General features: G+C 40.6%; 1 non-coding gene across 1 annotated transcript; it reads left to right on the top strand.

Annotated features, from left to right (window-relative positions):
• The first annotated feature begins 234 nt into the window (after positions 1-234).
• Positions 235-328, top strand: TRNAI-UAU (transfer RNA isoleucine (anticodon UAU)). The gene is made up of 2 exons: positions 235-272; positions 293-328. It is a non-coding gene; the product is annotated as a tRNA-Ile (tRNA).
• The last annotated feature ends 10,874 nt before the right edge of the window (positions 329-11,202 follow it).

Below are 11,202 nucleotides of genomic sequence, written 5' to 3'. Positions count from 1 at the left end.
AAGGCCGTCGGAGTCTCCTGCAGTTTTCCGGGTCGACTTTGAAGGAAGTTTCCGCGACCAAAGCACCCTCCACGCCGTCAAGAACGTGTGTCCACCGTGGGGTCTGCACGCGAAGCCAGTGCTCTGGATCAGGGCGCTCCACCGTGGCCACCTCGACTGGAACGCCGCCGAGACGGTACGCGACTCGCTGGATATTACTGCCATGTAAGGGGTGGCCGGGAGGGCGCGCAAGGCGCTCCAGTGGCGCAATCGGTTAGCGCGCGGTACTTATAAGGCGGTATGGGCGCGGGAAATGCCGAGGTTGTGAGTTCGAGCCTCACCTGGAGCATTGTTTTCGTTAGTCCTGTATCACTACGCCTGTCCTTCGAATCCGCGCAACCTCAGGCAGTGATGTCCCTGTGGATTTATCCTCACACAAGCTTGTCCTGTAAGCACACCTTTGATAAGTATCCTTTCCTAACTTGACCCCCTCATTTCTCACAGGGCCATCCTTTTTAACTCCATTTGAGGGAACACGAAGGAAATTGATCTTGATTAAAGCTTCGGCTTGGGGAAAAATAAAATACGATTACTTAATTTTATCCTAATGGAACCAAAAACTAGGAAACACAAGCCGCTTTTATCAACTGAGAATTAGAAATCTAATCTCGGGCGTTCATAACACCCTGAGTGTGGAAGAGAAAGAGCGATAACCAGAATCTGTTGAACAAGCTTGCAAGAATATGCATGGTGTTGTGTGCGAGGTGGGTAGAAGGTAGGTAGATTCTGACTTAAAAATACGTAGCTCTCATCTCAGGTCGACACACGATCCCCACCCCTCACCCCTCACCCCTCAAGAGGGAGAACGGAGTTGAGAACTTTGGAGTTATTTTCTTAACTCTAAGGATTATCCCAAACCTGAAAGCATGAGCATTGCACCGGGACATGTTATAAAAGATGCGCTGAATGAGGCTGAGCACAGAGAACACTCTCTAGAGGTCTGGATTCCTAAATGTGTTTTGCATATATCTGGATATTTTCCACCTGCAGAGCGGTCTCTGGGAAGGGGAGGGAGGCCCCGTTCAGGAAAGCACTAGAAAATAACGTTGGATACCTTCTCATGTCATAGCTCTTGCTAAGGCATCAGAGTGTCTTGGAGGTGTCAAAGTATAATCTTCAGAAGGTTTAAAGTATAGCTCTTATACAAACATTAGTAGTTGTATAATATTTATTTAAATCGTTGGAGAGGAAATGAGCAGAATGGTAAAGCTGGTTCAAATTAGAATAGAAGAGATTGGCAAATATATAGTCAGGGAGTAAATAAGAATGCTCAAATAACACTGCAAATTTGAGTAAAACCTTATTGTCCTACAGGGCAATAAAAACTAATCATTGGAGCCATTTTTTCTGAAAGGCAGTAATTAATTTCATCTCCACTGGGCAAAAATCATTAGAAATTTATCAATCTTCTACAGGTTAACATGTAATTTTACAGTCTATGCCTTAACCAATAGTACATAGTAACCAAAAGGTTACATTAACCGAGAGTGCTCTAGAATGATTTTGGAAGTGCACTCAGTAATCTTTTTGCCTTATTTTCCAGATTTGGATAATGGTTTCTTAACAGATTTAGCACCTTAATTCAATCTTTTTATCTCTATTCCCGGTCAATATAGGATTTTATTGAGTTGAGGCTGTTTTCAAATGAAAGGTGACCTTTGCCATAGGAAATTGTTGTGAACTGTATCCACACACTTTTTTGTAGGTAAAGTGTATGTCGACATCTCTGGTAGATAGTATTTCTAAAAATGGCTGCAGCAAGATCTCTCACCCCACATTGCCTTCTGCAATGCATCCTTAAACGTCCCCATCTAGAAATGGAGGCTATTCCCACTACCCCTGAATCGGGATTGGCTTTGTGACTCATTTGAGCAATGGGAATGCAATGAAAAGAACAGTCTGGGGCTTCTGAGCCAAGGCATTAAGAAAGTCTGTCAGCTGCCACTTTTACCTTCAGGATAAGCCAAATTCTATGTAAGAAGTCCAAATGCGTAGAGATGGTGAGACACTGAGGAGATGCAAGCTAACCACATGGAGAGAGATTCCTGTCCAGTCTTCAAAGATTCCAACCATTCTAGCTGAGGCATCAAAGAGGTGATGAAAAATACCACCTCAGGTATTCCAGCCCTAGCAGACGCCCCATGGGGTAGAGACCAGTTATCTCTGACAAGCACTGACCAAATTGTAAAATCGTAATTTAAAAAATGATCATTATTGTTTTAAGACACTCCATTTGAGCGTAGTATTTTAAGGCACTACCTTTGAGTTGGTTTGTTATGCAACTACTATATAGATATGCAATTGTATTTTTTTAAATTTGCAATTAATTTTTGATTATGTATCTAGAGATCTTTCTGGTCTTTTATTTTTTCTATTTTTGTGTGTGTGTGTGAGTTCCTTGAAACTTCCTGCACATAGGATCATGCCATCTGTGGTAAAGATAAATAGTTTTATTTCTTACTTTCCAATCTGTATGCTTTTTATTTATTTTCTCTCCTTATTGCCCTGGTTAGAATATATAGTCCGACGTTGAACGAAAGTGGCAAGAGTAGCATCCTTGCTTGTCTCAATCTTAGGGAGAAGGCATTCAGTAGTTTACCAGTAAGTCTATATTAGCTGTGGATTTTTCATAGATGCCCTTTATCAGGTTAATGAGGTTCCCTTCTGTAATGTGTTGAATAGTGGACCCCAAAATTAATATCCACACAGAACCTCAGAATGTGACCTTATTTGGAAATAGGGTCTTTTTTTTTTTTTAGCAAATTTTTATTGTCTTTTTTTTAAAGAAACATAGATACACAAAATGTTACATTAAAAAATATGAGAGATTCCCATATACCCCACTCCCCATCCAACCCCATTCCTCCCACATCAACAACCTCTTTCATTAATGTGGCACATTCATTGCATTTGGTGAATAAATTTTGGAGCACTGCTGCACCGCATGGATTATAGTTTACATTGTAGTTTACACTCTCCCCCAGTTCATTCAGTGGGTTACGGCAGGATATATAATGTCCTGCATCTGTCCCTTAATATCAATCAGGACAACTCCAAGTCCGGAAATGCCCTCATATCACACCTCTTCTTCCCTCTCCCTGCCCCCAGCAACTCCCCATGGCCACTGTCTCCACATCAATGATACAGTTTCTTCCATTGCTAGAGTCACAATAGTTCCATGGTAGAATATCAGTAAGTCTACTCTAATCCATATTTTATTCCTGAATCCTGTGGACCCTGGGATGGTGATGTTTATTCCACCTCTAAATCATGAGGGGATGGAAATAGGGTCTTTGCAGATGTTATTAGTTAGATGAGGTCAGTTTACAGTGGGCCCTAAATTCGATGGTGACCTAATAAGAAGTGGAAAGGACACACAGAGACACAGGGAGAAAACGTGGCAATTTGTTATGGCAGATCTAGGAAGCAAATACACCTCCTATTCCAAATTTATTGAGAATTTTTATAATGAAAGGATGTTGAATTTTGTTAAGTGCTTTTTCTGCATCTATTGAGATATTATGTAGTTTCTGATCTATTAATGTGGTGTATTATATTAATTGATTTTCAGATGTTAAACCAACTTTGCATCCTTGGAATAAATCCCACCTGATCATGGTGGATAATCTTTTTTATATATTGTTTGTTTTGGTTTTCTAATATTATTTTGATCATTATTACATTTATATTCATGAGGAACATCCATCTGTAGTTTTCTTTCCTTGTCGTGTTTTTATTTGGCTTTGATATCAGGGCAATACTGCCTCAAGAATGATTTGGGAAGTGTTCCCTCTTCATCTGTTCCCTGGAAGAATTTGTGAAGAATTGATCTTATTCCCTCTTTAAAAGTTTAATAGAATTCACCAGTTGGGCCAACTGGGGTCTGAGTTTTTCTTTGTTAGAAGATTTAAAATCACTAATATAGTTTCTTTGTTTCTTTATAGTTCTATTCGTACTTTTTATTTCTTCTTGATTTTCTTTCCATTATTTGTGTCTTCTAGGATTTTTTTCTATTTTATCTAAATTGTCTGATTAGTTGGCATAAAGTTAATCATCCTATTCCCTTATGATACTTTTAATTTCTGTACAGTCAGTAGTGATGCCCTCTGTTTCCTTCCTGATCTTCTTAATTTGTTGTCTTCTTTCATTTTTTCTCATTCAGTCTACTTAAAATTTTGTCAATTTTGTTGGCTTTTTAAAATAACCATCTCTTTATTTCATTGATTTTCCTTATTGCTTATCTATTTTCCATTTCATTGATTCTACTCTAATTTTTATTATTTCCTGTATTTTGTTTGCTTTGCTTTAATTTGCTCATCTTTTTCTAATTTCTTAAGATGAAGTCTTATGTTTTCACTTGAGGTATTCAATCTTTAAAGACGTAAGTTGCATTCTAACCCCTGCTTTAGTAAAGACCATACATTTTGAAATATTGTGTTTTGTTTTCATTTAGTTCAGGATACTTCTTAATTCTCCTCCTGATTTCTTTGACCCATGGGTGTCGCCCCCCTGCTACTCTTGCCTGTAAGGGCTGCCTCCTCTATCTCCACCCAGCATCCGGTCTCCATAGGGGCCGCCCTAGGGGAATCGGCCTGCCTCTCCCGCGCCTCACCAGAGCCCAACCCACAACTTCCCCTTATCTTCTGCCCCAGCCCCCATATACCCCCCCCCCCCCCCCCCCCCCCCCCCCCGCCAGAATGATAACCTCACCTCTGCCCCTTTACCTAGCAACAGCCTCCAACAACCAATCGGAGGTCGCCTTCAGCTTAAGCCAATCCGCACCCCACACGTCGCCCCTTACCCTCGTACCTCACCCCCAACCGTCCCCCAGCCAATCAGCGGCCTCCCCTCACACACATTGCCTTATTTGGCTTAGCCTTGCTACCGCCAGCGCCCTAGCCTATATAAACGCTTGTCTTCCTCCATAAAGCAGATGCGTTGCCACCACTCTCCATCTTCGCAGCATTCTTCGCGCTGCTGTGCATCCGCCCTTGACACCGCCGGCGAGCCGCCGTGCGCCCCTCACATGGGTTATTAAGGAATGTGTTTTTTAATATCCAAATACCTCTCCTCAATTTTCCTTTTGTTATTAATTTCTATTTTAATTTCATTGGGGGTCAAAGAACATACTTTCTATGATTTCATTTTTCTTGAGTTTATTGAGAACGTTTATTAATTAGACTATGGTACATCCTCGAGAAAGATCCATGTATGCTTAAAAAGATTGTGTATTCTGCTGTAGAATGGCGTGCTCTATAGATATAAGTTAGGTAATGTTGGTCAATAATGTTTGTCCTCTCTACCCTTGCTGATTTTCTGTCTAGTTGTTCTAATATTGAAGTCTCCAAATACGTTGTTGAATTGCGTGTTTCTCCCTTCAATTCTGTCAGTTTCTGCTTCTGTTGTTTTTGAACTCTGTTGTTAGGTGCAAATATTTATAATTATTAGCTCTTCCTGATGGAGATCTTATATCCTTATAAAATGCACCTCATTATCTCATAGCCTATTTTGACTAATATTAACATAGCCACTCCAAGTCTTTCATGGTTATTTTTTAGCAGTTTTATTGAGATATATTCCCATACCATTCAATCCATCCAAAGTGTCCAATCAATGGCTTTTAGTATAACCACAATGTTGTGTTTTCATCACCACAAAGGTTTTTAGAACAATTTTCTTACTTCAAAAAGAAAAACTCTACACCCCTTAGCAGTCACCTCTCAATCCCTCTATCTTTCCCCAGGCCTACATAACCTATAATCTAATTCCATCTTTATAAATTTATTTATACTTGCATTTTATATAATGGAATCATACAAGATGTAGTACTTTATGTCTGGTTTCTTTCACTTGGCATAATATGTTTTGTATTGTTTTGATGCCTGATATTAACATCTTGTAACATTAACATACATTTGTTCAGTTTCATAAAAAAAACAGTCTAACATGCAGTATTACCTACATTCATATTTCACATGAGGTTTCACTATGCTGTACAGTCCCATGCTACATTTTTTTAGCTTCCCTTCTAGTAATATCTAAGACCTTACTCTTTATATTTCAGCCACTCTTATATCCATATAATACCACTGCTAGTTGCAAACACTATGATGTGCTTTCGCCTTTTCTACTCATTTCCAAAGATTAACATGCAACCACTTAGCCAATTCTGCACAGATTAACCCTCAGATTCCCTTTCTCTAACCTCATTCCATTTTCTGGTGACCAGTATTCTAGTTATTAACTCCATGAGTTTACACAATATGTTTAGTTCATAATAGTGCAATCATACAGTGTTTGTCCTTTTGTGTTGGGCTTGCTTCCCTCAACATCATGTCCTCCAGGTTCATCTATGTTGTCATATGCTTCATGACTTCATTTCTTCTTACAGCTGCACAATATTCTATTGTGTGTATATACCACAGTTTGTTTAAACCGTTCATCTAATGACTTTCTGTATGACATATTTATCCATCTTTTTACTTTTGATATATTTGAGTCTTTAAATGGAAAGCATATCTTTTGTAGACAGCCATTTTGCTGGGTACATATTTCCTAGTGTGCCATTTTAATTTTTCTGTTGATTTCTTTACTGTGTATTTTTGGAGTCATTTTCTAAGGGGTTGTTCTGGGATTACAGTATGCATTTTAATGTTCAAATTCTATTGCAGATTAACATCAACTTGATTCCAGTAAAATATGAAAAATTTGCTCTTTTCCCTCTCTACCAAATTGTGCTATTCTTGCCATATAGACTATAAATACAATTTTTTTTGAAAAAAAAAAACTTTATTCGATTAGTTCACATATAATAACATCACAGCGACTGGTTTAAGGAGACTGCACATACATTTGCCCAGAGCCCGAATCTGCACCATCTCAGTGGCCTTCTGTACAGTAAGAAGCCCTCGACCATCTGACTCTGAAGCAAGGAAGCTACTCCTGGTAGAGGAGAGCTTTAACTGCTGGTTTTACACCATCCTTTCACTATCAATTATAGTTTTACACTAAATTAGCTTGGGCATTGGTTTTGCTTTTCTTCACTTTCATCTTCTGATTAGGCTAATCCATCTGCAAATCTGCACTGCTTCAGCGCCTCGCTGAAACCCGCACACAGCGCAAGGTCACCCTGGCTCTCGCACCCTTTCATCTCACAGTGGCAAGGACCAACAGCTGCTGCTGCAGGCGTGCGGCGGGGCTCCCTCAGGCTCCTGTGAGTCAGGCCTTGAGCGCTCAGCGTTCCTCCCTCCACTGAACCCCCAGTGATGGCAGGGCCCAGCATGGGCCACACAGCAGAGCCCACAGCCACCCAGCTGCAGGGCCCTCAGACCCATCCGATGGGGCAGCGGCAGGTGAGCCAAGTGCAGGCGTGGGGGCAGCACGTGTCTAAAGTGCCCAGCTGCCAGTCTCGAAGCCAAACTCAGCATGTAAATGCAATGCCTTCCCCCCAGTGTGGGACATGACACCCGGGGATGAGCCTCCCTGGCAACGAGGGACCACTATCAACTACCAACTGATGATGCAACTGGAAAATGACCTTATATGGAAGGCTCAATGCGGATCAGCAGAATATCCATGTCTACATAAAATACCATGACTTTAAAATGCTGTTTGACCTAAAGTAAGGGGAAAATGGAAAGGAGAAATGAGTTTATATGGCTACGAGTTTCTAAAAAAGAGTCTGGAGGCTGGCAGAAGGATTGCCCTCATGCACAACTGAGCAGAGTCAGAGAGACAGATAAAGCAGATACAACCCCCAGATATTGGTTCCTTTGAGGGCTAAAGAGACCCATGGGAGTTATGGTCATGGCCGATGGGGTTAACTACCAGGGCAGATGGCCCCTCTTTGGAAATGGTGTTTATGTGTGATGAATCTGGACTCAAATGGGATCTCCCTCCATAAGACTTTCATGCTAATGTGCTGGAGGTGCAGTTAATGTTGGGGTTTAAGATATATTTAGGGGATTTGAATCTCTGGACTGACAATGTGATAGCCAGGTCCTGAGCCTCAACAGACTCCAGCACCTACAATCTGATCTATTGGACTTACCACACTCAGCTAAGATGGAGTTGAAGAAGGACAACCACCACACCATGGAGCCTAGAGTGATTACAACTGAAAATGGGAGGATTGCATCCAGCATCCATGTGGAATCTGAGCCTCCTCTTGACATAGAGGTGCAATGGACACAACCAATCCAATGTCCACATAGAAGAGGTGGCATTGGATTGGGAAAAGTGGACATGGTGGACGATGGGTATGGGGAAAGGCAGGAAGAGATGAGAGGTGGAGGCGTCTTTGGGACATGGAGCTGCCCTGGATGGTGCTTCAGAGGTAATCACCGGACATTGTAAATCTTCACAGGGCCCACTGGATGGAATGGAGGAGAGTATGGGCCATGATGTGCACCATTGTCTATGAGGTGCAGAGGTGCCCAAAGATGTATTTACCAAATCCAATGGATGTGTCATGATGATGGGAACGAGTGTTGTTGGGGGGGGGAGGGGGTGGGGTGGGGTTGAATGGGACCTCACATATATATTTTTAATGTAATATTATTACAAAGTCAATTAAAAAAAAAAAATAAAGTGCCCAGCTGGCCTGAGGGGCCACGCGGGAGGTGCAACTCCAGCTTCCACGCGGCATCACAACTGTGTGGCGACGGCTTCTAGAAGCCGGAAAGTCTCTAAATACATTTTTAATAAGCCCAACAAAACAGATTTATAATTGCTATAGACAATTCATTTTAAATCGGTTATAAAAAGATAAAAACTCTATGTTTACACACTCATTTATATTTCCTCGACACTTTTACTGGTGCTCTTTATTTCTTTGCTGTGGATTCAAGTTACTATCTGATTTTGTTTCCTTTCAGCCCAAAGTAATAAGACGAGTCTTAACCTGAAGTAGATATTTTAAATTAAGATGTGTGTTTTAATCCCCAAAGCAAACAATGCAGAAAGTAGTATAAAGAATACATTAAAATGGTACCCTACCTAATATCTAACACCAAATGAGATATTACAACAAGACAGAGAAGCAAAAAAAGACATAGATGTGCAGAGAACAATGAACAAAATAAGAGATGAATACCCAGTAATTAAAATAATTACATGAACAGTAAATGTATTACACATAACTTTAGTATTTCTTGTAAGGTTGTGACAACAATGAATGCTCTCAGTCTTCCTTGTCTGAGATTTTGTATGTTTTAGCATGATTTTTTAAAATGTGTTGCTGGATATAGAATTCTTGGTTTATGCATATTTTTTTATTTTACTTTTAAAGAAGTTTTGGATTACTTAAATGATACATAGAAAATACAGGGTATTCCCAAATACACCACCTTCTCCCCGTCCCCCACTTTTCCCCATTAAAAACATCTTTTACTAGTGTGGTACATTTGTTACAATTGATGAACACATATTTAAGCATTGTTTGTAACCATGGTCAATAGTTTATATTATGGTTTACACTTTGCACCTCACATTTTATATAGGTTTTGACAAAATGTACAGTGGCCTGTATCTGTCATTGTGAAACAATTCCAATGTCCCCCAAATGCCCCGTGTTAACCCTGTTCTTCCCTCCCCCTCCTCAGAACCTCTGGTGATCATTGCCTTTATATCAATGTTACAAGGTCTTCCGCTGCTAGAATAATAGTAAGTCTACTTTAGTCCACAGCTGCATTTCCTCCTATGTTTGTTCATTCCTCAATTTTGAGGACTTTAGGATGGTGACGCCCACCCTGCTTCTGACTGAGAGGGGGGTTACACCTATCTTTATAGCACTTTGACTATGTCATCCCACTGACTTCTCATTGCATTGATTCTGATAAGAAGTCAGTGGTTGCTCTTTTGAGGTTCCATTGAATGTGATGAAATGTTTATCTCATTTTGTTTCCAGGATTTTCTGAGTCTCTGGCTTCAACACTCTTGATTATGATTTCTTTAGATGTGGGTCTCCTTGTTTCTATCCTACTTGGAGTTCATTGATATTTTATGTTTATGTTATCAGATTTTTGCAACTCTTATTCATAATTTTGGTCAAATAAAGGAGTTCTGTTTGTGAAGCATATGAATGGCCTCTTTGTTTCCTCTTATAATTTTGGAAGCTTTCTGAGGTTATTGTTTGGGACTGGCACTAGCTTTGAAATAGAGAGGCAGGAGTGGGGGAGATGAGATGCCAGGAAAGTGGGTATAGAGCCTCATTCATGATGGATTCCCCCAACTGCCACCTTCCTCTTCTCCTCCATGGATTTCTGATCTATAAATTCAACTGCAGTGGAACCTTCCTTAGGTCTACTTTCTAGCAATCCCCCCTCCAAGCCAGAATCTGCTGGGAGAATTCAGACCCAAAAATTCTCTCCTACTCTAACCTCTCTAGATGCCTGTCATCAAGCTTCCTCGTTTCCCAAGTTAAATCCTTGCTAAAATCCCATTGGCAAGTAGCTGAGAAGTCTCTAGGTCACCACAGAAATGAGGTTCACTAGGCTTCTATAGAGGCTTGTTAGGAGACAAAACCCTTTATGTCCCACGTGGTGTTTCAGGACAACGCTGGACGCAAGAAGCATCACTTCAACAAAGGCGAGTCAAGAGAGTCTCCAGAACGTCTCAGCAAAGTGTCTCCAGAAGCCCTCTGGGAACGTACCAGAGGTGGATGCTGTGGGAAGCCCTGGATCTGACCCTTCTTCACTTTCTTGATACTAGACAAAGAAGGAAATTTGTCTCACCTGCAAGTGAGTGCAACTTCACCAGACTACTCTGATTACTTTCTCTCTAAAGAAGGCATTTGAAAAAAATCCATTTCTTATCTTTATTTTCTCTGACCTCTAACTGAAATCTAGCATTTCCTTCACTTATGAATGCATGCAATAAACTACAGTAGTATTCTCTTCATGTCACATTGCAGGTGTTGCATGTCTGAAAAATTGCTCATGTTCATTTATACTTCGAAATTACGGCAGTTGTTAGACCCGACGCTGGTTGAGAGTCATAAAGCTATCTGCAACTTCTTTCTGAGAAGGGGTTTGTGGTTTTCTCCAGACTGGCAAAGGCGTCCGTGGAACAAAAAAGATTAAGAACCCCAGCTCTGAAGGGAGTTGTGATTATCAACTGGTTTTGAGAAATACTAGAAAGCACGTTATTAGGCCAAAAAAACGC

The sequence above is a fragment of the Dasypus novemcinctus genome, chromosome 22, assembly GCF_030445035.2.
Source record: "Dasypus novemcinctus isolate mDasNov1 chromosome 22, mDasNov1.1.hap2, whole genome shotgun sequence".
NCBI classification, from domain to species: domain Eukaryota; kingdom Metazoa; phylum Chordata; class Mammalia; order Cingulata; family Dasypodidae; genus Dasypus; species Dasypus novemcinctus.
The sequence above is the reverse complement of the archived record's forward strand: the minus strand, read 5'-3'. Positions and strand labels throughout refer to the sequence as shown.